This window comes from Lepidochelys kempii, chromosome 5 (assembly GCF_965140265.1).
Source record: "Lepidochelys kempii isolate rLepKem1 chromosome 5, rLepKem1.hap2, whole genome shotgun sequence".
In the NCBI taxonomy this organism is placed as follows: domain Eukaryota; kingdom Metazoa; phylum Chordata; order Testudines; family Cheloniidae; genus Lepidochelys; species Lepidochelys kempii.
Window position 1 is genome coordinate 79,363,983 of NC_133260.1, and position 27,161 is coordinate 79,391,143.

The 27,161-nt window shown below is 40.0% G+C and overlaps 1 long non-coding RNA gene across 1 annotated transcript in view; it reads left to right on the forward strand.

Annotated features, from left to right (window-relative positions):
* The first annotated feature begins 3,973 nt into the window (after positions 1-3,973).
* Positions 3,974-27,161, forward strand: part of LOC140912074 (uncharacterized) — a 106,950-nt gene continuing 83,762 nt past the window's right edge. The window contains exons 1-2 of the long non-coding RNA XR_012159217.1: positions 3,974-4,224; positions 4,334-4,505. This is a non-coding gene — a long non-coding RNA (uncharacterized lncRNA). The remainder of the gene's footprint in view (positions 4,225-4,333; positions 4,506-27,161) is intronic.

The following is a 27,161-nucleotide window of genomic DNA, read 5'->3' on the forward strand; positions in this document are numbered from 1 at the left end:
TATGCTTACAACATTTTGGAAGTGATATTAAATCTCATTTTTCAGGATTTAAGCCAATCTTTATCTTTAAAGGATTAGGAGAAGATCTATTATGGGGGGTAGAATTGCTCCACTTCTGTCTGCTGCAGATTTCTTACCATTTTTTCTGAAGCACCTGGTGTAGGTCACTGGCAGAGATGGACCTCAGGTCTGATCCAGTATGACAATTCCTACAGTGCTAAATTCTATGTTCTCCCTGCAAGGCTGCACTGGACCTTCCTGTTCAGCAGTCACTATTCAGAGGGGTTCTATTTTCAGATTTTATACTGCTGCCCATCAGCATAGTATCTGAGTGCCTTACCCCTCTTCTGAGGGCTGGTATGGAAAGGAGAGCACCAGTACTAGCAGGAGTGAAGGAAGTAGTAGCTAATGGGCAGAGAGACAGAATGAAACTTTGCAGGGGCGGGAGGGAATATGCTTCCTGGAGATGCCAAGAGAGCCCACCACCGAAGAGAAGGGAAATGTGGAATTAACACAAGCTATCTTGTGAGGGACAGATACTTCCACATGTGTGGCACTGCTGGGTGGGGGGGGGGACGGGATCAACTAGCTCAAAACTGAATAAGAATACAGCCCTGCTGTTCCTGTAGATGCAGTGCTAGGAGGATCAAGATTACATGTCCTTCCATCCCTCCCAGACTTTGTACTCCTGCGCTGAGTATAGTATGGCTACAGGACTCATATGTTTTCTCTCCTGTTCTTCCTCCAAACCATCCCCTCCCCATAGGTGGTCGTATTTCTTGCTAATGTTCAACAGGGACTCGCGTGATTTGGATTGGAGGAGCAAGATTCTCCTGCCTGGAGCGGTCTGGGTGCATGGAGGGTAGAGCTGAAAAGTATGCACACAACTCTTGCAATCATGCACCAAATGTAAAGACCTGAGAGGGAAAACTTTCAGAGTCAAAAGAATACTTCCAGAATCTACCACCATTTGGCTGCTCTTGTACTATTTCCCCAGTAGAGGAAATAAAAGTTAGCACACAGTCCTGGAACCTTAACACTATATGTGGGGGACTGCAGTGTCCCCGCTTGTAACCATTTTTCTGAAAGGATTCAAAGCAGTTTTGCTAGTCTCTCAGACCTGGTTCAATGGAGGAAAAAGGAAAGAGAATATTTACCATCCAGCGTAGCGTAAAACAAGCAGACATCCTGTTAACAGTGGAAGATATGAAGTTAGAGTATCAGTTTTAAGGCCCTGAATGAAAAAGTCATAAGAATATTTATTGCATAGATATGAAGCAATTCTCTAATTGGCATGTAAAACACTGAGTTAAAACCTGCCTACACGCTTCCTATCAAATCCTGTCATAACCATCCAATTCTCCAGAGGCTGCTATTGCAGTCCTTGCTGACAGAATATAGGCAAGTCTAAAATACTGAAACTTGCTGAAAGGAAACCCAAAGGATGTTCACTTTATCAGAAGGAATCTATAAACACCAAGGTTGGCTCCTGAATAAACTGAGAAAAAGAAATGCCTTCAGCAAAAAAGGGCTAAGGAGATAGACAGACTTCCTTTAGCTGAGGGAAGCAAATCATGCTGATTTGTGCAAACTCATGGAACTCATCATGGTTGAGTTCTACTGAAATATGCAACGTTCACATCCTATTTTAGTCTCCACAGCATTAATCCTGCTCTCTAGGTTTATAACATATCATAGAAGCTAGTGAAGCAAAACATAACTGAACAATTCCTTCTTTATATGGTTATTTATCCATCCATTTATCTATCTTAGCTATTTCAAAGGCGACTATCTCCTTAGTATATAAGTGCTGAAGGTTGGAGACTAAGAAGATTTGAGGCACATTTATTGTATCTTTGTACGATGACCATAATGTGATTGAATTACACACAAGCTTTTCAGTGTACTTTTCTGGGCTGCAAAAACTAGTTTGGAATTTCTTATAGCTGCTTGTGGTAGCTTTGTTTTTCTGATTCTTCACATTGTAGCCAGCTGCCCTGCCAGCCACACTGGGTTACTCCAGAACTCAGAGGAAAATGAAATTATGGACATTGTGATGAAGTTTCTGAATTCACAGAACACTTAATCCCAGATAGATATTTGGCATAGATTATTACCTTCCTCTGGAGGGAAGGGGATAATTTGGGGGGATGGAGAGGCTTAGTAACAGCTATAGAGAAGTGTTTCTCCAACTATGTGCGTGGATTTTTTAGTGGGGGGGATCCTGTAGCGGGAGGAGGCTTTAACCTCCAATGGGGTATAAGAGGCAAAAGAAATATTACTTCTGTTTTCCTTTAGACTTGCCAAAACCAAACACAGTACAGACTATCCAACACCAAACATTGAGTCCAAAGTATAAATGGGCTAAAAAGAATTAAAAATCAAGCTTCCCCTTGCAGGTGGTTACAGTGTATCTTCTCCAAATATACATTTTCCCCTCTGTTCAGGTCTTTCTCAGGCCCCGTTTAAAAGATGGGTTTCCCTGTGGGAAAAGACTAAAGAATATATCTCAGTAAGGTTTGCTGGGTGAAATTTTCTCAGCAGTTGTGGGGCCCACTCACAAATGCCGCTGATCCATCAGGATCCACATAGAACCTGTTAGAAGCTCTGCTCTGGTTTTTTTTTTTTCATTGCAGGCTCCTCTCCTTAGCAGTGTGGCTCCATTGAAATTATGCTGCCATGGCTTCCCTACCTAGAAGTTTCCCTGGGGCCTTCACTTTAAAGGGGTTGGGTTGTGGGGGGAGGAGAGGAAGTTCCCTCTCATGGAGGGTAGCAATGGAAATGAAATACAGCCCCTCTACTGTGCTAATACTGGGTAGGGAATAATGTTCATCCCCCTTCTGCCCAGCTTACCCACTGCCTACGTCTTTTTCTGGTTGGGTCCATGGACCCATGTTGAGCCTTGTGTGAGGTCAAGGGGAAGGGAATAAAACTAAGCTCTTTTTCCATGTGGCAAGTGTTGTTTCCACACACAGATCTTGGACGGCCCTCCCTTGGGGTAGGTTGCAGAACTGTTTCTGTGCTTCTTTCTGATTGGGTTTGGAAAACCATGCTCTAGGGTTCTTGAACCATACAAGGAATATAAGGAAGAGGCTTTGAGTTGGCACCAAAGTGTGGCAAGGAACTTCAAACAAGAATAAAACCAGTGATTATGTTGGCAAGTGTATAAATGGATTTGGGAATGTTTTTATATCTTAGCACAGGGTACTTGCTTCCTCTTTAATGAATGGCCTCATTCATCATCCTTTAAAGGAGCATTTTGTTTGGTGGTTGTTGGGTTTAGAAAAACATCCAGAATGCCCGAATGCTGTTTACCAACTTGGCTCACCTTTTGTAGGTACTCTGTATTTGCAGTACTCTGGTAAAAAACCTCATTCTTCCACCCATGGGCTATTTCAACAATTTTTTGAAAGAAATATACAGTGTTTTCCTTTGAATATTGCATATTCATCCTTGTGATGGGGTATATTAATCCCACCCTGGGAGAGAAGGGGTTAAGAAGCACTTCTCGGCCCATGTAGCCCCACCCCACCTGCAAAGGCTGCTCTAGCTGGTGGAGGAGTTTGAAAGAGAGCCAGACACCCCACTAAGGGTGGGAAATAACAGAGAGGATAGGGGGTTGGACCTATCCTGAACACCTGAATAAGGCTATAGTGGGAGCCCTTGCTGTAGGAGGTCCATGAGTAGCAGCTACCCCGGGTCCCATTCCAGAGGAGAGACTAGCTTGTTTTTAAGGATTAAGGAATGCTTCACTTGGATTGTTTGTGAGACTGTGACTGCACTAGGAAAGTAAATGGTAGGAAGTAGCCCTGAGAGACAGCCTTGGAGCACAGCTGGGTGCTTACTATTGTTGCCACTTGCAGGGCCCTGGGTGGAGCCTGGTGGACTGGGAGGGCCTGGGCTCCTTTATTAAACACCATCTTATGAAGCAGGAAGAAGCTCCTTCCCTCCCCCTTACGGAGATAAGGGGACACAGAGACACTGAAAGCCTTGAGTGCAGTGCCCATAGGTGCCTGGAGTTGGGCTGAAGACACTTCCTTTTGTGGGGACACTGGTATATTTTGCCCTGGAAGAGCGTAGACTCAACTGCTGACCTGGCTGGAGGGCTGAGTCACTACCTACTATAAGAGGGTCTGTCATGGAGCAGGAATGGCTGAGGGCAAGGGATGGTGGAGATTGGGGAGAGCTGGGGCCCAGTGACCTAACAACTAGGTAGCACGAATGGTAAGTCCAGCCCCATCACAAACCCCTTCATGTATCCCACTCTTGCAGCCTCTCCCCTGCATGATCAGCCCCCTCATACAGTTTCTTCCCACTCTTCCTTCCTCTGCAGGTGTCTTACTCTGCCCCATGAAACCCTTTCTGAAGCACCCATGATTATTTATTTGTTACACTCCAAAGAATGACTGATGTTATAAAGATATCAACTGAAGAGAAGTCCCTGCTGTGAAGGGCTTAATCTAAAACATGAGAGAGAGAAGCAGTACTGGGAAACTGAGGGCAAAGTATGGCTTTGATACAATAGACATTGTATTATATAACATAATATATTCACTTCTTGTGGGTCTTGCTTCCTGTATTTACACTGCTTCCAGTGGCAGGTGTGTGGTCAGGGCATTCAGTTGTCCAGATCTGTTTCTATAGAATTCAAGTGTTCATCTAGAAATGGGGAGTGCGGGACGGGGGAAGGCCAGATTCTCAGGTGTGCCTGAGGAATGCTTGGTGCAGATGGAGGGTGCATGCACAAAAAGGTAGTTATTTTAATAAGGAAAGGGTGACTTTTGAGCTTGGTTATCTTGAAATGCTCCCTGAAAACTCTTTATTTTTCAAATAAATGATACTTATCTTACTTCTTTCTTCAGAAATGTTGTTATAATTTGTAGCTGATTTTTTGAGGGTTATTAAAAATCTTTTTGGAAAAAATTGGTTGTTTGGTTCAAAGCAGCATGGTTTTCCTCTTAGCATTCAAATTAGAATACTAATAAAATGTGCTTTCTAATCTGCATTGCAAACCTTCCTTCCATTTCTAACTCATCCCCATATTGCAAAATCCTAGATCTGTTCCTCAGGCATCCTTGGCTTTTGAGATCTGTCTTTCTGCATTTCTGGAAAGAAATTTTAAAAGATAACAGGATAAAATGAGAAGCTATGCACTGAATCCACAAATTTCTGATAATGCTATGAATTCCTAGTGCAGGGATACACCAGAACAGCCAGTGAGAAAAATACAATTATGGCAGTTATGAGGCTATGTAATCTCAGAGTGTTCTGGTACAGTATACTTCTTTTTTCCTTGTAGTTTTCGGATGTTTAATCAGTGGAACTTTTCTCCTTATGCAGTAACAATGAAGGTTAACAAGGGGCTACAGAGTGATCCCATTTGGGTATGGAAAGATTATCTTTCAAGATTACTTTCTCAAGACTTTAACTTCTTTACTGAGCCAAGTGTTCAAAACTGGCTGTCTCAATTGTGCCTGCAAAATTTGGCTGCACATGCTCTGGGAGCAGAGCTGTGTGCAGGCATGCTGGAACAATTCCTATAGTGGGAGTGCTGAGAGCCATTGAACCAAACTGTAAACATTGTATATTGATGGAAACCACTTCAAGTCAGGGGGTGCAGCAGCACCACCCAGCACTCCTAGTTCCAGCATCTACTGCTGTATGTGTGTGTGTGTGTCTGTGTGTGTAAATGATCAGAAATGTTGATAATATTGAATCTGTAGGGCTAACCCAGGTTAAGCAGCTGGGGATCTCTTGCTTATCCTTAGAAATCTTGCCCTTTCAAAGTCCAAGCAGCACAGACACTCAGTTTCTTCCTGTCAGGGATTTTTATTCCCATCCCGCAGAGTTTGAGCTGATGAGTTCTCAGGGATGTCTTTAGGGGTGTGTGGAGGGCAACCAATGAAGTCTTTTGACCTCGGCTGTTCCACAATGGTTTGTCTGGTGTCTAAGGGCCTTCTTTTGTTGGGAAGGAAATAACATCTCCTGTGGTAAACTAGTATTTTACACTTGGTAATGCTTCTCTCCTGGCTATGGCGGTTTACAGTTTCAGAGCAAACCCTTATTATTACCTTATAACATGGGATACAGATAAAAATGAGATTAATGCATGGAGCAATTTACAAGCATTTTGTTAAAGTCTACACCTTAAACACACTTTTATAAATCTCATATCTATTCTACCAATACTATCAAACAGGTGAGCCACACTGGTTTCCAGCCATGTATTTGTCTGTATTCAGTAGAGGCCTATGGGCCTTGGCATGAGCGGGCACCTGGTCTCCCAGTATCCCAGTTATAAAGAGGACGGTGATCAATTGTTCTCCAGATCCACTGAAGGTAGGACAAAAAATAATGGGCTTAATCTGCAGCAAGGGAGATTTAGGATAGATAGTAGGAAAATCTTTCTAGCTATAAAGGGAGCTAAATTCTAGAATAGGCTTCCAAGGAAGGTTGTGGAATTGGAGGCTTTTAAAGAACATGTTTATGTCTATATTTACTTGGTCCTGCCTCATGAGATAGGAGGCTGGATTTGATGGTCTCTTGAGTCCCTTCCAGCCCTACGTTTCTATGAATCTATGAAAATTATTCACAACAAATAATTTATTCATAGATTGTAGCCCATCTTTCTGTTTGAAAATTAATGGTCTACACATAGATTAATATGAATTTTGTCTGTTGTTCAAAACTGTTCAAGCACTTTTATACAACTGTATTCCACCCTAGGCTTTTTCAAGAGCTAGTCAGTTTGACAATGTCTTTATTTGCTGTTTGCGATGTGTGGTTGGTCACCTGAGTCACATGATACTGTTCCTGCTTCCTGATTTGGTTGAAATATTTCTAAACAGGAGAACAGAAATTAATTAATTTCAATATGGCTGTGGGACAGTTCCAATGTAAACCTTAACACAAGTGCTTTGACAGGGGAATGAAGATTACAGTCTACAGATTTTAACATAGGGGAACTGTGGGGCTGGATATTCTAGTGAAGGACCATTTATTCTGGAATTTGTTTCTTCCATCTAGTATGCCAGCATCCAAACGTACTGATTTTTAGAGCCTGGTGCAAGGCTCATCACTTTTCTCTAGCTTTTGTTGGGCTTGTGGAGACATTGGTGTATGCTTTTTTCTTCTTCTTCAGTGGAAGAGTCTTGTATTATGATTTTGCTTTAAAAGTAATTGTTCCCGTAGTCTCAAAGTGTGTATACATCATTTATCTCAGTCAGACATCTTTTATATAGGAAAAGAAATAAAAACAATTATCAGAATGGTTATAGATTTAGTTGGCAAGGTTGAAAAAATATCATCTTGTTTCTGCTGCATTATATTTAGGTATTGAGTACATTTATGTTTTTATTTGTCACCAGCTACTGTAAATTTGGTTTTGGTAGGAGTTCCAGCACAGTGTAAATATCTCTATTAATTTTGTAGTGGTTTACTATTAACATTCACAGAAAAAACTTTGGAATCTTTAATTTAAAAAATGCATTTATTGGTTTGTCCATTCATATCCAATTAGCTTGATTCTGAGAAGTCTCAGAAAGAGTTTGAGTATTGGTACAAAAAGCATCCATACAATAAAGCATCTGTACAAAAATTATAATAGAAAAACAAATGGATACTCTGTATGCAACAACCGCATCAGAGTCCCTATTGCTGGAGTCTACAGGGCTCTGCATTAGGAAGGGAAAGACAAAGAACTTTTAATATCTCCCCTTTCTCACACTAAATCTTGAGGTGCATAGCAAAAACACACAGCATCCTAATTGCACTATAAAAAGGAAATTATTTATTGAAGGGAAAGCTGGACTCTATGGACTATGACCCAGTCACAAGCTCTCTATAAAACAAATCCAGTTAATCTAACAATTGCAAAGGGAGCTAAGAAGTTTAACCAAAGTGTGTGTGGTGGGTGGAGAGGGGAATCCCTGTTTGACAGAAAATATGCTGCACCATATTAAGCAAATGGTTTACCACTTAATAACCATTTCTAGTTTGACTCTGTGAGGGTGCAGTAATTAGACATCAATCTCTTCTATCATTTGCCAAAGTCTGAATACAAACTGGTAGCTTGTTGGACTTCACTATTTTCAATACTTCACATGCACTTCTAAACAGACATTATCTGTCTCAAAATAAGGCAGATTTGTTGTTAAGAGTAGACGCAGTTTTTTTTTTTTTAATCAAAACTTTTGTGTGGCCCTTTATCTGGGGGGATAATGTCCATTTGTTAGTTTTGGTTAAAATAGCAAGAATATAGGGAAAAAACCAAAAACATTGGGGTGGGATTCTTCTCTTTGTTACCCCATTTTCATACCCGTGTACCTGCATGGACTCAAAGGAGTTGCTCTTGATTTACACTGGTAAAAGAGGAGAATCAGGTGCAATGTGTGGTGTTTTGTGTATGTAGGTTTCTTCTTCTTCTTTTATTTTAACAGCTTCCTGATTTTTTGCCTTGCTTTAAGCAGTAATTTGTATATCGGTGTGGAAAAAACAGGGAAATTTCCCTTTCTAAACTCACTCTTCCCACACTGAAAATGTTCAGTACGATCCTACCAATCTTCTGGACAGTGTGGTAGGAGGCACAGAGCAACTGCTTGACTTTTTTCTGCATTGGGGACCAATAGGAGGCCCACAAAAGGCCAGCGAGTTCTTGTAATTGCTCTTTTTGCTCATTTCTACTCATACACATTGGATCTTGATCCCACATTCCTGTACAGAGGCCATGGGAGAGCTATTGCTTTCTGTAGCCAGCAGTGACTTCTGTGGAGCCACCTGCAGGGGAAGAGAGAGGGGACCTAGGGATTTGTGGAGTCAGTGTGAGTCCTTCAGAAACAACACTTGGAGTTGGCTGCCCCCATCTGCTTGCTTGTAAGGAGGGAGGATAATGATGGACCTCTAATTTTGAACTGTCAGCCAGCTCTGGTGCTAGGCTGAGGCTTGCTCAGCTTCATGCTTATCTGGCAGTCATTCTGCCAAGGAAACCTTTGACCTTATATGGGAACCTTAGAAAGCTCTGCCTCCCTCTCAACTTCCATCCCTGGTGTCCTCGCTTCCATCTGTATTGGGGGCAAAATCACCGATTCTGTACCCATAAGAGTGATAGGGCTCAAGAACCACTTCTTAGGTATTCCTGTGCTCCCAAGGTCTGTGTGTTGCTCCAAAAGCATGGAGCCCGAATAGCTCTGGTCAGGGTTCCTGAGCAGAAGGGTCAGGATTCTGTACCTCTCCCCACTTTTTAAAAGTTTACATTATAATTTAACTGTGGACCTTATCCTGCAAAGTACTCCTTCCTCATTTCCCAAAGATTTTACTCTAGGCCCTTTGTTAGGTCAATGTTAGCTTGATCTACAGTTTTCAGAATCTTTGTATCCTTCACCCAAGAAATTTGACAAATCTTTGTCTCTTGGATCAGGTAAGCATATTTTCATTGTTTTCTCTGTTACAGAGGCTGCATTCACTTGAATCTGGGACACCTCATGTCCTGATCTGAGCTATTACCTACATCCAGTGGTGGGTTTGCAACAGTCGTCTACTCTAGGAGGCCCTCGGGAATCTAATTGCTGGTCACTGTTCTCTGTGTTCACCCCAGATGGCCAATTGATCTAATTTGATGTTTGAGGCAGCAGCAGCTTTTTGTAGTCTGACAGGTATTAATATCTTGCAGCAATGTGATTACCGATCCTTTCTGGATTGCATTACAGTACCAGGTGAAAAAAGATGGATCGCTCTATATCCCAGTCCAAGCAGAAGGCTCTTTGTTTGGTAGAGAGGAGGGAAAGAAGGGGAGTAGTGCTGCAACATGTTACCTAAACATTTTCTCTTTCTGAAAAATGATCTTAGATATTTTCCTTCTATAAACTTTTGCATTAAACCTGCTACTATGAATTCTTGTTTTCTGATTTGTATAAATCTTACCTTAGCTATGTATGTTTGCTGAAGGAATATTTATAAAAAATCACAATATGGCTATAATGATCAACAATTCTGACACAGCTTTCCCATGGCATATTCAGATTAGGTATAATCTTTTTTTTAAAAGGTTTTTCATCTAGGTAACATAACAGAAAAGAGAATCAGGTATGAGAGTATTTTATAACTAATTTCAGATAATATTTGCATTTGTAAATCTTTGCTTTCTTTGCAACAAACTATTTGTCTGCCAGAGAACAAATCCCTTTACTCAAAAAATTCCACTACAGGTAAATTATGTATCTTTTTATCAATGTTTTAAGTATGTCAACTGCATTGGACAGAACTCAAATCTTCTCTGAAACTGATTAAAGTTTAATTGTGGAGGAAAGAATAGAATTAATAAATGCCCAACTGTGTTCCTTGATCTCTTTTCTGGTTTTTACTTGGTAGAAGATAAAAGAAGCAATCACTCTTTAACTATGTAATTAATTTAATATCTGAATAACTTAGCATTCATGAATGTATCTCTGTTTTATCTCATCATTTTTATATCTTTGTTTATGTCATAAAATTTGCAGAGCTGTAACTGCGAGGGTAAGAAATCATTTAAGTACTGCTGTTGAAGCAGATGCACCTTAATTTGTATGCTGGACTTTGCATGCATGGACAAAAGCATTTTGATTTCTAAAGAAAATATCAGTGGGTAATGATATTGGGTTGGTTTGATTTACTCTAGTGATGATGTCTTCATTAGTTGCAACAAATGATTAATCTTTCTTTACCACAGCCACTGCTGCGCTTTCTCAGCCAGCCATTTTAATGTTCAGGTTGACAACCAGTCAGAAAAAATCTATTACAGATGATCAAAGCTCATGCTAGATAGTTTTTTGCTTTAAAATGACAAGCAGAACATTTTTGAAGTCTAGAGAAGGTTATTTGTGCTTTAATCTGTATGTTTTGATGCTCTGCGCATAGCATTCTGTTTGTTGACTTATATCTTGTTCTTTTATGTGTTAGTGAATTTTACCTGTTTAACCACTTTGTAAAGGTATGTAGAAGTGCTGGATGAAACTGACTATTACAAAATAGGAGGGGGTCTCTTCACCAATACACACTGCCTTCCAGGTGTGGGGTAGGGGAGGAGAGGAAGTAGCACAAATCCCACTGAACTGAACACGTAACTGGTGCCAAAAGGCTCCTGAGCCCCTAATGTATTTAGCAGCAAGTCACACTGGACCTGTGCCAATCAGCTGAGTTTCAGAGATTGTGACAGCAGGAAACAAATCAGAAAACTTCTTAAACAATTGTTTTTTAAAGGTGTTTGATCTACTGTTCACACACTTGCACATGTTGCAGGGTGAGGAATTTAAAACAGGGAGCTTCTCCAAGATTTGAGTGCAGGCTATTAACAAAGAGAATTGGGTTTTTGTACATGAATTGGTGTTTCCCTTGCCCCCATTTGAGGGTCTGAACACGAAACTAATTTTTTTAAATTTTGCCTCTTCCACGGACTTTTCTCCGAGATACTTCAATATTACATCTAATCATAACTCATCTGTGCTACTTTGATACTGCCTGAAGTTCTGGGGGGATGCACCTTTGTGGCATAGTATTCCCATCTCATCTTGGAAAAAAGACAAGACATTTTGCTTTGCTTTGTCTGTGTTGTAAAATGCAATTCTGACTGCAGAGCTTGCGAGACTCCCTTCACAATAAATGGATTCTGTTTAGGATATTACGTTTCACTGAAACACTTTGAGAGAATTTACTCCATTTTATATACCCTACATTTAAAGAGCATTATAATTGTCGTAAACACAGTTTGTAATGCTAAATTCACACAGCTCAAGAAACCTGAAATAAAAATGGAATAAACAGCAAACATGATGTTCCCCTGGTAGTGTAGGAACCATGGGAACTCCCCAACATGGAAGATCTTGCCAAATTTCTCCAGCACAAGGAAGTGGGCAGCAGTGGACTAGATAAACATGAAAGCCCAGATTCTCAAAGGTATGAAGCATCTAGCTCCCATTGTTTCAGTAGAAGTTAGGAACTTAAATACCTTTTGGGGTTCTGTGCCGAAGAGTCCATAATCCTTGGGTGGGGCAGAACTAGGCATGGCACCAGTTCCACATATGCCAGGGTGTTCAGGGGTCACACTCCTTCTAGTCTAGGAGCTAGAGTAGCAACTGTGGAGGAGCTTTAGGGTATCCCCATGCCCTCCTCTGTTGGGATGAATGCTATCCACCTTCCAGTGTAATCCAACAGAGCTTCTCTAAGAAATGTTTGTTTATTGTGACTTTTTCCCCAGATGAGAGGGAGGGCAAATGTCAGCTTCACCTTAACTGCACTATTACAGTAATCTTTAAAGGTGTTCATGTTATTAATAGGTTTTCTTGCAAAGGATGATAAAAGATTATCTCCCTGTTGCCTGGAAAATCCACTATTAGGTATTTATATCAAGCCCTTGTGACTTCCCATCAAAGGGAAACTTGGACCTTTCATTTGGAAGTTGCAAACTCAATGCTTCCCTCTTTTGTGTCAAAAAATGCTTCTAAAATGCATTTCCTTTTCTTCCCCCTTTTGAAACTGTTATGGGGAAAATCTTCTTAAAATCCACCTCTTGAAGCTTGGAGACTCCAATAAATTTAAATTGGGAGAAATATAGAAAGTTGAAAATATACAATTAAAGAAACAATGAAGGCAGATGTGTTATCATTTCAGTCTGAGTTCGAATTTTCTCTCTGCCTGGGCTCTCCTGAGCCAAAGGGGAAAACATAACAAAGTAAAAGTTAGTTAAGCTTGCTGATCTAGGCTTTCACTTTACTTTGTAAAAACAAACCTACTTATGCTAAAATTCTGCCCAGCTGTTCCCAGTTCAGATAGTCTGCTCTTTCTAGACACCTCAAATAGCAGGTGGACTGTCAATTTGAGCACATAGGCAGAACTGAATGTAGGTGATAGTGACTCATAGGTTGATTTGAAAGTAGAATTTTATCCTACAAGTAGAATTTTGTAACCTCACCCGTACCCTTTCCTCTCTGGCACAGTCAAGTCTGTGAGAGCTCATTACCCAAAAAGATTCATACCCAAAATGAGGTTACAAGACACTGACCTTCTGAACTGTTAATGGACAGTTCAACAACACTTGGCTGCCATTATTGCAACAGCTTGATGCTACAAGTCATCATTGTCACTTCTGGCTGTTTAAGAGGGCCCTAAACTCAGCAGAAACATTCCCTAGGAAATTCCATCTTGTATAAGAGGATTCCTTGATCTGAGTAGGGCCAGTGGAATGTCTATACATCACTTTTCCCATTGCAGCCTCAGTGTAGGCAGCATTCAAGAAGAAGTGATGTGACCAACAGACCTGGTCAGAAAATGGGATAATTTTTTCTGCAGAAAATGTCAATAAAATTGAAAAACATTATTAAAATGTTTCACAAAAAATCAACCCCCCAAATATTTTGATTCAGAAATATTGCCATAATGCAGGGGCGGGCAAACTTTTTGGCCTGAGGGCCACATTGGGTTTCAGAAATTGTATGGAGGGCTGGTTATGGGAGGCTGTGCCTTCCCAAACAGGCAGGTGTGGTCCGGCCCCGCCCCCTATCTGACCCCCTCCCTCCCTTCTCGCCCTCTGATGCCCCCCCGGGACTCCTGCCCCATCCACCCCTCCCTGTTCCCTGACCGCCCCCAGACCCTGACTGCCCCCTGCCCGTATTCAACTCCCCTGTTCCCCGCCCTCTGACCCAACCCCTATCCACATCCCCCACCCCTGACCACCATCTCGAACTCCCCTGCCCTCTATCCAACTCCCCCTGCTCCCTGCCCCCTTACCGCGCTGCCTGGAGCACCGGTGGCTGGCAGTGATACAGCTGCGCTGCCCAGAGCACCAGGACAGGCAGCCATGCTGGAGCCAGCCACACCACTGTACAGAACAGAGCACCGGGTCACGCCACGGCTCTGCAGCTGCACTGCCTGGCAAAAGCTCGCAGCCCCGCCGCCCAGAGCATTGTGTCAGTGGCGCAGTGAGCTGAGGCTGCAGGGAGGGGGAACAGCAGGGGAGGGGCTGGGGGCTAACCTCCCAGGCCAGGAGCTCAGGGGCCGGCCAGGAGGGTCCTGTGGGCCGGATGTGGCCTGCAGGCCATAGTTTGCCTACCTGTGCCATAGTGCCTTATGGGAGTTGTAGTTCAGTTCCCATTCTCCTGTATAAACCAGGCCCTTCATCAGACTACACCTTTCTTGATGTGCCACAATCTCCCTTCATGGTGAAGCGAGACAGTTGCATTCTGGGAGTCCCTGGCTGAGGTGTACCATAGAGGAGAAAGTGGACATGAGTAAACTGAACTACAATTTCCATAAGGCACCATGGGAGGATATATCAATCAAAGTCTTTGGTTTTCCAGGCATTTGGGTTTTCATCATAAAAAGAAAATTTTCTGAGAATAGCAGCCGGTTTTCACAGAAATAATTCATTTAGTCAAAACAATTTTCCATCAAAAGTTTCAACAGAAATTGTGTGACCAGATCTAGTGGCCAGGTTATGTTATCTGGCTATTCTCAGATACGGAAAGACCCCCACCCTTAAGCAGTTGTTGCAGCCCCATTTAAATCCTTAGCTTAGGTCAATGCCCAGGCCCAGAATATGGGAGGTGCACTTAACAGAGTATAACTAGAATAGAGAGAGTAGCCCACTGTTTCTATTGTAAAATTGCACAATTTTAGTCGATGGTTATCTGTAAATTGAAACACTCATTCTTTCAAAATGCTGGAAGAAAATGCATTTAGAGCATTTCACCTGGAAATAATACAGGAAGCTATATTATACTTATTTGCAGTCAAAATGGGTCAATGCAACTACACAGTAAAATAGATGAAATTGTGCTAACATGCTTCCTCTCTTGGAAAGAGAGCGCTTCCTTGTATTACTTACTGAAAAGGAGTGGGGCTAATGGAGCTGCTCTCCACAAGGAAAAGCTCAGGAGGCTTTTCACTGCAAATCCATAGTTGTGTCTACAGAGGTGAACATTCAATGAGTCACTTCTAGGCAACTCCTAAAGTGAAATTTAAATCCTAAGAGGAACAGCCACTCATCTTATACATTTCCTGAAAGAGGGCATTCATAACAAGTACTTCCAAAGGGGAAGATAATATATTTTATTGGATCAACTTCTGTTGGTAAAAGAAACACAGGTTTGAGCTCTTCTTCAGGTCTGGGAAGGGTACTCAGAATGTCTTTTTCACCAACAGAAGTCTGTCCAATATAAGATATTACCTCACCCACCTTGTGTCTTTCGTATGCTGGGACCAACAGGGCTACAACACTGGAAAGTGCTTCTAAAGACAGCCTACTTGGAAAATCTCATGGAAGAAATCAAATAAGAACTTGTAAAAAAAAAATCACTCTAACTTATTACACTGACAATGGTCAATACCCTACGTTGGAATTTAACCTTTGGTGCTATAAAATAAAAAATTTTACATGTATTATGTTCAGGGCTGATACTATTGCCTATTTTTAAGGATGTGTGACACTTCCCATTATAAGACTCCATTTTCATTGCATATAACTTTGCCAGACGTAAACCATTTGAGCTAAAATTTTCCATGCCACATGTCTACCTCAGGCTAATTTTCTTGGAGAACTTCAGCCTAAATGGTTCAGCCATTTCCATGAACAAGGCTAAAGAAAAATGTTGTTCTGCCTATGCTTAGAAAAAGGTCTGATGCGATGCTCCCCAACCCCTTATGCTTTGGAGTAGAGACTTGAAATTTGACATTTGACTTGAAATGTGAAATTTCTTCACATTTATTTTATATAGAGTATATGTTTTGCATTCTGTCTTCATACATACAGTGGCAGGTTCCAGATGCTTCAGAGGGAACGAATAGAACAGAGCAATTATTCAGTGATCCATCCCCTGTCATGTAGTCCCAGCTTCTGGCAGTCTGAGACTTAGGGACACCCAGAGCATGGGGTTGTAGCCCTGACTTTCTTCTTGGCTAATAGCCATTGATGGTTTTATCCTCCATTAATTTATCTAATTCTTTTTTTTATCCCAGTTATACTTTTGACTTTCACAACATCCTTTGGCAACAAGTTCCACAGGTTGACCGTGTGTTATGTAAAGTACTTCCTTTTGTTTGTTTTAAATCCATTATTTTCATCCGGTGACCCTGGTTCTTTTGTTATGTGAAGGGGTAAATAAGACTTCTTAATTACGGTGACCAACTAGCAAGGATGAAACATTGGGACAGGAGGTGGGGGGTAACAGGCACCTGTATAAGACAAAGCCCCAAATATCAGGACAGTCCCTATGAAATCGGGACATCTGGTCACCCTATTCCTAATTCACGCTCTCTACACAATTCATAATTTTATATATCTCTATCATATCTCCCCCCCACCCGCAACATCACTTTTCCAAACTGACCAGTCCCAGTCTTTTTAATCTCTCCTTACATGGAAGCTGTTCCATCCCCCTAATAATTTTTGTTGTCCTTCTCTGTACTTTTTCCAATTCTAATTGTAAGAAGAGTCAGAATGAGCTCTACCCTGACATCTGGTGGTGAGCTGTGGAAAAGGACTTCAGGGGCTGATCTGCTTTGCATGGGCACACCCACTCTGCCTAACATGATGGACTGCCTGCCCAAATGGTCACTTTGGCTGCTGTGGGGTCCCCTCTTTGTTATTGGGGCAGGAGAAACAAAGGTTGTTAGCCTGGTTATGTGAATCAAGGACAGTAGAACTGTACTTGGCATTTTATGACGGAGGGACTCACCCTCAACTAAGCAGCACTCGCTAGGCAAGGGACATGGGTTCCAAAACCCAGTGACTTGAGAGAGGTTGGGGACAGGTATGTGTACCTGGAAGTGTAGGCTCCTAATGCTACTTTGACCCCTCCTCTCTCCACCATGTAATAACAGAGCTAATTTTGATTCAATTAGGGGTCTTATTATGTGCTGCAGAGCTGAAATCACCGATACCTAGGTCTAAGCATTAGCCGTACTTTGGACTAGTGGTGCACCAGCACTGAGGCGCCTCTACTACCAGCTAAAATCACTGACAGCTGAAATCACTAAAAAGCTGAAGTTACTAAGAGCTGAGAGCTGTGTTAAGTAGGGGGCGGGGCCTGAAGACAAGTTGGTGAGCAGCTAGCAGGATGGCTAGCGGAGAGGCGCAGAGAGGTGAGCAGATAGCAGGGCAGCTGGTGGAGAGGCGCAGAGAGTGGAGCGGTTGGTGGAGAGGAGCGGCCAGCAGGATGGCTGGTGGAGAGGCACAGCTGGCGGTGAAGACTACAACAGAACCCCATGGAGAGGCATGGCACTCGGCCATTGACCCGAGCAGCGGAGCATGTAAGATACCTCCTATACCTCCCTCCACTTCAACCCAGGCTGGGAGGTAAACTCTACAGATGAATTTCTGAACCCTGGGCGCTACACTGACCGAGGTCAGAAACTGTGGGTGGGGTGACTTTTGGGTTGCTGGAATTAAGACCCTGAGGGGAAAAGGACACCTCCAAACTTACTTGGGGTTGGGTCTTTTGCTCATGGTTTGTGTCATGAATCCTGTTTGTGGTGTTTCCCCAACATAATGCCGCATTGTTTCCCTCCTTTATTAAAAGGCTTTTGATACACTCAGACTCTGTGCTTGCAAGAGGGCAAGTATTGCCTCTTAGAGGCACCCAGGGGGGTGGTATATAATTGTCCCAGGTCACTGGGTGGGGGCTCGAGCTGGTTTTACATTGTGTTATTGAAATGGAACCTTTAGATACTGAACCCGGCCCTTGTTGCTGCCAACTCTGATGGGCAGAAGGGTTACATAATATATCTTTTTTTGAAGGCGACCAAAACTACACAGTATTCTAGGTATGGGAGTACCACGTATTTGTATAGTGGCATTATAATATTTTCTGTCTTATCTATCCTTTTCCTAAAGGTTCCTAACATTGTTAGCTTTTTTGACCGCTGCTGCACATTGAGTGGATGTTTTCAGAGAATCCACAATGACTCCAAGATCTCTTTCTTGAGTAGTAACAGCTAATTTTGTTTTATTCTCATTGAGCAATGTGTGACCCTCCCCATGCTTTATTTACTGCATGTTATTAAAATCCTGCTCCAAAGACAGAATTATTAATTTCCTCATAGGCTTTTTTGTGATGCTCATCACTACAGTATCTGAGTGCTTCACAAATATTAGTGAATTTATTTTCACAACATGCTTATGAGATGAGTGGGTATTCATTTTTTTATAAACAGGGAACTGAATTAGAGAGATTAAGGTCAAAAGTAGCATTATATTGCTCTCTATAAATTCAAAGCACTGCTCCCATTTACTTCAATTGCAGCTGTCAGTGCTCAGCACTTCTGAAAATGAGACCCCAGGTATCAAGTCAGGCACCCAGAAAATGAGGAACACGCAATTAGTGATCACCTATGAAAAGTTTGGTTTAAGTGACTTGAGTAACATTACATGGGAAAACTCTGTGGCAGAAGCAGGAGTAGAATCCAGTTTTCAAGGGCAGCATTCAATTAACTTAATTCTGACACCATCCTTTCTCTTTCTGCAGTGCCCTGCCTCATTCACTACACACCTTCCAGCTTCTGCAACAAATGAGGCAGGGGTCCTATTGACAAAAGTCTCCTTCAGTCCACAACCCTGATTCATCCCAGACTAGATGACCCTTGCAGTCCCTTCTAACCCTATGATTCTGTAATTCATTCTGTGCACTGAATAAGGCAGGGGTCCTGTGAAAAAATAGATATGATCATGGAATTAAAACAGCAGCACAATATATATACACAAGTCTGTTTAATACTGACATTTTCTAACTTTTGAGTGCTTGACTTCACAAACTTAATGTTCTTCTAAAGTAGTATTTTTTGTGTGTAATATTGTCAAATCTCTTTAAATTCAGATTTCAGAGTAACAGCCATGTTAGTCTGTATTTGCAAAAAGAAAAGGAGTACTTGTGACACCTTAGAGACTAACCAATTTATTTGAGCATAAGCTTTCGTGAGCTACAGCTCACCTTGTCAGATGCATACTGTGGAAAGTACAGAAGACATTTTTATACACACAAACCATGAAAAAATGGGTGATTATTCTTGTTAAACCCTGGATTTGTGCTGGAAATGGCCCACCTTGATCATCATACATATTGTAAGGAGAATCATCACTTTAGATAAGCTATTACCAACAGGGGAGTGGGTTTGTGTGTGTGTTGGGGGTGGGTGGGGAGAAAACCTGGATTTGTGCTGGAAATGGCCCATCTTGATTATCATACACATTGTAAGGAGAGTGATCACTTTACATAAGCTATTACCAGCAGGAGAGTGGGGTGGGGGGAGAGAAAATATTTTGTAGTGATAATCACCCATTTTTTCATGGTTTGTGTGTATAAAAACGTCTTCTGTACTTTCCACAGTATGCATCTGATGAAGTGAGCTGTAGCTCACGAAGGCTTATGCTCAAATAAATTGGTTAGTCTCTAAGGTGCCACAAGTACTCCTTTTGTTTTTTAAATTCAGAGTGCATTTGACCTACTCACATCTATTTATTGATGTGTAAGGAAGTCAAGTTGGTGCTGTTTACATGCCAAGGAGGCATAAGTTAAAGTACTGTCAGGTACATGTTTTTATGACTTCTCGTTGATTGTGTTTCTTGCTACTCTTCTCTTTTTTTGCCTCTTGGCATATGTATTACACTATCTCAGACTTCTTTGGACTCAGCAGGCCAAATTCAGATGTGATATGTAAGCTAGTTGTAATTATGTGCTGGTTAGTGCTTTCCCTTTTCTCTGGTTTGTGGAATGCTCTACCTCAAAAATAACAGCATTTCAATTCTATTGTATGTAAATTCTGAAGTTTATAAACAGCTTTGTGTCTTTTACTATTATTATTATTTGTATTGAAGTAGCACCTGGAAGCCCTGGTCATGGACCAGGACTCCATTTTCTTAGCAGTGTACAAACACAGAATGAACATGCTTATAATCTAAGTTTTCCTTTAGAGCAAAAAACACTGTATAAATATGAAAATTACTCTTATTTTCATCAAGGTCCAAACTTTAACATAACCCTACTTATTGGTCAATATGAGAAGGGTTTCCTCCCTCCCAGGTAGAAAAATAGAGTTTCAAAAAGCATTTCTTTTCAATGATTTTTGACAGGTAAATTGAACAAGTTGAAATATTAGTCCTTTTCATCAAACATCTCTCTTGATCAGGATTATATGGACAGATAAGAACTACATGCTTGATTCTTAATTGTATAGTGCTGTTAGGACTTAAGAGGTAAAAATCGGAGCAAGCTAGCTTGTCATGTGATCCTACCCCTATTCCTTCATGCCTTGGGGAAGTGTCAATAGGCATGTTAGATAATATGCCTAATGTTAGGCCTAAATTCTGCAACTGCACCATGCATAGAAAGCTCATTGGAATTCCATGTGTAGATTTGTTCCAAAATGAGACCCTTATTAATTAATTTATTGTCATCTCCAGTTTTGTTAAGACACTGGGTGAGCTTCACTAAAGAGATGATTGTGTAGATATATTTTTGATATTTAACTAGTTTTGATATTGTCTGGCGATAGACACATCAGGGTGTTTTTGCTCATGTTTGTAGGTGGGAATAGAATTCAGAGGGCAGAGCCTTTAGTATTGGCAGGTGCTGCTTGCTTATGTACACATTTAAACAAACACACAACCTATTTTGCGTGATATTTTGGCTCCCTTTGCACTGGTGAGACTCTGAAGCAACTGTAATGACTAGAGCTGGTCAAAAATTTTGTTTAAATTAATCATTTCAATAAGGTCAAAACAAAATATTTCAGTATTCTCAAAATTTTTTGTGAAATAGATTTCTTTACTTTTTGTCCTCATTTGGGTTGAAAGCAAATTTCAAGGCTCAGCATTTCCTATGGGATGGAAATTTTGTTTTTCAACCAGCTTTTGTAATGACTAATTATTGGTATCATTATACAAAAATCACCTTTTGGGGACAAGGGTGGTCAAAATATTTTTAAACAACATGAATTTTTGACAGAAAATTGGGTTTTTCATAAAATGAAATTTCATGAAAAGTGTCTGCTTTTCTGTGGAAGCTTATTTATTTAGTCAAAAACTCAAATGTCTGACGACTGAATTATTTTGGCCAAAAACTGGCATTTTCGTATTTGAATTGAAATTTTCAAAATTGAAATTTTCCATGGAAAATTTTAAACAAAAGCAATTTTGTTTTTGTCACAATCTTCTGCTGAAAATATGCTATCCCCTTTTTTCATTCAAGCTCTATTTTCGAATAGTCTTCCCTCCCCCGGCCCTTATCCTCTTCTATCCCCCAGATGATTTTTTCCAGGAAAATTAAGGGACTGAATTTAGATTTAGGAGACCTGAGTTTGGTTTTTGATTCTTCCACAAACTTCCAGTGTAACCTGACTTCCCATGTAACCTGCTCCTCAGTGTCTCCTCTATAAAACAGGGATAAAACTACTTTCCTACTTCCAGCAACGTTGTGAGCATAAATTCATTAATTTTTGAGATGCATCCAGATACTGCCATAATGGGGGATATACAAATACCTAAAGAGAGAGAGAAGAGTAAATCCATGTTGTGTTTTACAGAAGTACTTGCTGTAAAAGATAATGAAGTCCATTGATTCCTGAGAGATCAGCTCAAGACAAAGCAAGGCGCCTGCCTGGCTTCTATAGATTTTTACATAGCCGAGATCAGTAGCAACCATTGCCGAGTTTATTATTTCTGATTGCATAATTATGTACACCTTTGTATTTTCTCAGTGCTCATGTAAGTCTCCAGTAAACAGCATGTAGTTGCCACAGCAACTGTAGAACTTTAAAGCATAGATTCTTACTGTGTTTTTGCTGCTCACAAGGCAACTGAATAACCTGACCAAAAAAGCGATGTTTTTATATACAGTTAAGATTATTGTCTTGTGGTAGTACGTAGTAACCCCCAATGGTGGACCGGAACCCCATTGTATTAGGTCCTGTTCAAAAAAGAGAAAAAAAAAAGGTCTTTGCCCTGAGGACTTTATAGTCTACGTGAAGCTCACAAACAACTAATATGTCTCATTAAATTTAATCAATGTGTTTTACACATTGAAAAAAGAGAGTGAAGATAGTATAGCAGAGCCGTTCAACAATTTGATATTCATAGATCTCCAAAGGACAGACTCTGCCTCCCTTTTCCCCAGCTTCAGTAGTAATACCTCAAGGCATAAGTATCTCTTTGATTTTCATGGAGAAATTCAGAGTCAGTTGCTATTTTTCATAAGTACAGGTGGCAGAGTTAAAGAAGAATGAGATGTACAGTCTTAAGGGGTATGTGTAATTTAAGCTTCAGAACACAGCAAAGATAGTCATTCTTTATGATCATTCCTGCACTGCTCTGGCAAATCTCCCACTGAAATCAGTGAGAATCCAAAAGGTGAACTTGGAAAGAATAAATACAATAAAGACTAAGAGGATCCAGTGATTGTGTTAACTCAATGGTGTATGTAAGGAAGAAAAAAACATTTCATTTTCTGTTTGTGCATAGTTTTTTTTTTAGGGTGTATGCCTTCACAACGTATTATCATACACCTAAATAAGACAAAAGAATCAATGAAATGTCAAGGCTTTTTGTTTTTTAATGCTTGTCATAGCTTCAGACATCCAAACTTTAACATTGTCTTGCCAAATATATACATTTGATATGCCATTTGGCAAGTTTTATATTGAAAGATTGCCATTTGCTATTAATTTTGCATGTGAAATATTGTTGAGAACTATGGAATATTTATTGGAAGTCTTAAAAGTTATAACATTCCATGTTTAATTTGATCACAGTATTATTTTGTTCACAGTAAGCAAGAATGTGTTGCTAGGATCCTAGAAGATAAATTTTCTGCTTTTGGTGTTTATCCAGACAGATGTACATTACAGGATGCAGAAAATATGTCAGAGCTAATAACAAAAGGGAAAAGTGTAACAGAAAGTAAATATCACTAATTATTTGCGTAAATTTATACCAAACTTGGCAGCAACAACTAACAAGCTCAAGACGCTTTCGCAAACTAAAGTTAGTGGTGGGAAGAAGAAGTATAAACGGATACTGTTATCATCTATTTTAATCCCTAAACTAGTGTTGATGATCTCTGATTCAAACAAAAGAATGAGCATTGCTGCTAATACTTCTGAGGATAGCCTTGATTAAAAAGTTTAAAAAAATGAGATTCTTGGCTTCCTCTAGCATACGCCCCAAGATCAATGATTGAGACTGTGTTTACGTGATCAAGATAAAAAAAGAATGTTTAGGTTTGCATTTCATTGGAATTGTCTCAGACTCATCTCCAAGATGCTTTGATACCATGGGTCAAATTTAGTAAATTGAGTGACTCCAGGAATGAATTTGGCCTCGTGTCAATTCAGCTTGGTGCCTGAGGCAGAAAACTGAGGTAGAAACTAAAGCTGCAGAATTGCTTGCTAAATCCAAACTGTTCAACTTGTTCAAACACACCTGAGGGCAGAATTTGAAGACAGAAGAGTTGCACAGGTGTCAATGAGGACCTAATTTTGCTGTAATGTGCCCTCCTTCCTGTTGTGAATAAAATAACACTGGACCAGAGAGATGATTTTAAGATTGGAGTCTAGATTAACTTTCAACTGTGGTTTAGAATTTGGGTCTAAATTTGGGTTTAGAACCAGGTCTGGAGTTTGGCAGGAATCTGTCAAGATAATCTTTGAAACATAAACTTCTTACAATATATCTATTTTTATCACAAGATTTCAATCACTTGGGGCTGTATCTGGATTCGATTTGGAAAATAGATCCATTCTGATCCAGAACCCAGCTATCTGATTGAAAAAGCACCACCCACCCTTGAAATTTAGGATGCTGTTGAATTGGAGATCCAGTTCAGGAGATCTAGTTCAGTCACAAAAATAAAATTAAAACACAGCGTTTCTTGTGCTCTTGCTTACATGTAGTTGCCCTGAGTGACTGGTGTTCACTGAAGTGATCCTTTCCCTTCTCCTTGCAGTCTGCCATGCAATTCAAGTCTGAGAACCATCTGGGTTAACATACATAGTCTGTAAGGAGAGGTCTTTTTATGTGATCCAGGACATTTGCTTACGTTTCCAAGATTAGAAGCATATGGGTTATGATGTCTTCTTCACTTCTCTACCCTCCTCTCACTAAAACACAATCCTAAAATTTCTGTGCATCTTCTCTATTGGAAAACCTACCTTTATCTCTCAGAAGTGGAGTTTCTTAACTTTTGAGTTTCAGCACTACCCTGAACTTTAGGTTGTTCTGCATATGGCAGTAATGATTATGCCAATGATGTCATTGCTATCTCTCTTCTGATTGCAAAGGTCTTGAGTGTAAATTCCCATAAGCAAACAGCTGTTAGTGTTGCATCAGAAAGGAAATGATCTATGGGTCTTCAGTGGATTTTATTATGATCTTTGGATCATCTTAAGAATTTCCTGTCTCATCTTCCAAAGCAAATGTCTCATGTTTGTATGATAATAGGGCTCACATGAACAAACAGGAACTGACAAGATTTAAAGAGAATTTGATTTGGTCAGAATTTTCATTATATGCAGTCTTGATTGAGTAATTTTTCATGGGCAGTGTTGCACAAACTTTAAATTAAAGCCAATTAAAAAGGTTCAGATTGATCCTTAATTTTTACTATGTATGTATCATATTCTGGGTTCTATTCCCGACTCTGCCACTGGTCTGCAGGGTGAATTTCGGGCAAGTCACAGCAGTGCTACGTGCCTCAGTTTATCCATCTGTAAAATAAGGATGTTGATACCTCCTTTCTAAAGTGCTATATATAAGTAGGATATTCATATTATATTTTCTAACATGTATTCTAATATATGACTGTGTATATACAAAGATTGAAAATGTACAAAATATATTGCAAAACATCATGGGCAAAATTCATCTGTAATAAAACTACATTGACTCAAATGGAATTACACCAGAAATATTTTTTACACACACACACACACACTTAAATTTGTTAATTTGACTTTAGCATGTATGATAAGTTTGGGTTAAAGCTCTATTTTTCCTTTTAATTATATAAATGCAAATATATACTTTGGTTTATTTATTCTGGATAATATTATATCATACTCCAATGTGCATATGGCTACTCTATTACGATGCTGAAACATAGAATGTTTTTAAACTGTCTTGATTCAGAAGAAGAAAATATTCAGTGATTGGAGTTTATTGTATGAAAGCCTTTAAAAAAGGTTTCAAACCTCTGATATTTTGTGACATGATTAAAATTGTCTCCTCTAAACAGCAAATTGACATTTGTCCACATCATAAAATCAATACACATTTCATCATATTTTGTATTACATGGCCACTAGGGCCTCAAATTAGAATGACATGGGTTCAGGATTGTGGAATAAAGAATTGGTAAGATAAAGTATATGAGGAACTTGTCAGATTGCCTATCTATATTATATTATGCTCTCCCTAGTACGGATTTTTATTCATGTTCATAAATACTAGAAATCACCAGGTTAACTCTCAAAAAAAAGGTAAAGTTACGTGCATGCATTTTTTATTATCTATAGTAGAACAATTTCTCTATCAGCCAGTGAAAAGAAATATAAGTAACAACCCAAAATCTTGGAAGGAGAATGGAAACATGTCAAACTCTTTGCAATGCCATGATGCCAAAATGCACACTTCAATCTGAAAAGCGCAGCAGGTTAATTTCAGAAATACATTTTTATTTTTGTGGCAACTAGCCTTTAAATCTACATCAGGCACATATAGACATACAGAAATCAGGTCGGTGTTAAAATGTAGATCACTGCAGCTGAACAGCTTTGATGCTGCCTCAAAAGGAAAAAAAGAACCGAGTGAAAGCTGATGATCTAATGCAGCTCGTAACTTTAACAGGCGGCATAGCAACTAATGAAATGCTAAAGAAAAATCCTCTTGATGACTTCATAGAACTGGAAATGTATGTAGTCTGCAACACAGATATTATGCCCAGCTTGCAGGATTGCAGAATTTTTCAATTCAGTGTTTCTACAGGTTTAAAAAACATATTTTCTGAAAAATGTGAATTGGAATAATTTGCCATCAGTTCCTAATATAATGACTGATTTCCCACTCTGCAGTCAGCAAGCTGCAGGCAATGGGCTTGAATTGAGTCCAGGTGGAAGTAGGCCAGACACATTAAATTTAAGACTTCTATTTAATAACTCCCTACAGAAATTGTGCAAATAACATAGCTGAAGTGCCTTCTACATACTGTGTAACCCAACTCTTTTGGCATTCTGATTAATTCCTTGTCCTTTTCTGCTGTATGCACAGTTAAGAAGTATACTAAATAGGAAGAAAAACCCATAATCGGATCTGTCAAGCATTAAATGCAAAATGTTCTTGTATTCATTTGAAATGTAGATATAAATATGAAAAAAGACTCAAGTTCTTGTATTGAAGGGTAAGTAGGCAGGCTTTTCAACTTAATTGCCATTTTTCCTATTGTCTGGTTAGTGCTACGAGTGATGCAAATATGTGCTACTAATCCAGCCCCCAGAGCTGAAGAACACCCCTTGATTTATTAGATAAGCTATTACCAGCAGGAGAGTGGGGTGGGAGGAGGTATTGTTTCATGGTCTCTGTGTATATAATGTCTTCTGCAGTTTCCACAGTATGCATCCGATGAAGTGAGCTGTAGCTCACGAAAGCTTATGCTCAAATAAATTGGTTAGTCTCTAAGGTGCCACAAGTACTACTTTTCTTTTTGCGAATACAGACTAACACGCTGTTACTCTGAAACCTTGATTTATGCTGAGTTCTAGTGAAGTTTATATGTATTTCTAAATTTCCTTCCTAAATCTTTTGTGTTTATTCTGAATACCATGCTGTGATAGAGGGCTGATTTTTGAGGGTAAATAATGAGATGAATTTCATCCAATTGTTTTATGTCACTTGTATTAGTTTTTACAGAGATGGAGGCGTTGATGTTGTCAAGCTTCCAATGAAAAATGTAATGCCAAGATTGACGTGTTGAATTCTGTACATGCCAGCCAAAACCTCAGCTTGCCAGATGGAACTAATGTGTTTAAATAGATCATTTAATTTCAAATGGAAACATTTTAATGACCATTTCTGTACTGTCTTCTTGTTAGATTTTTATTAAAAATTTGCATTTGAATGGGCAAGAGAGGGTTGAACATTTTGCTAATGAACTTTA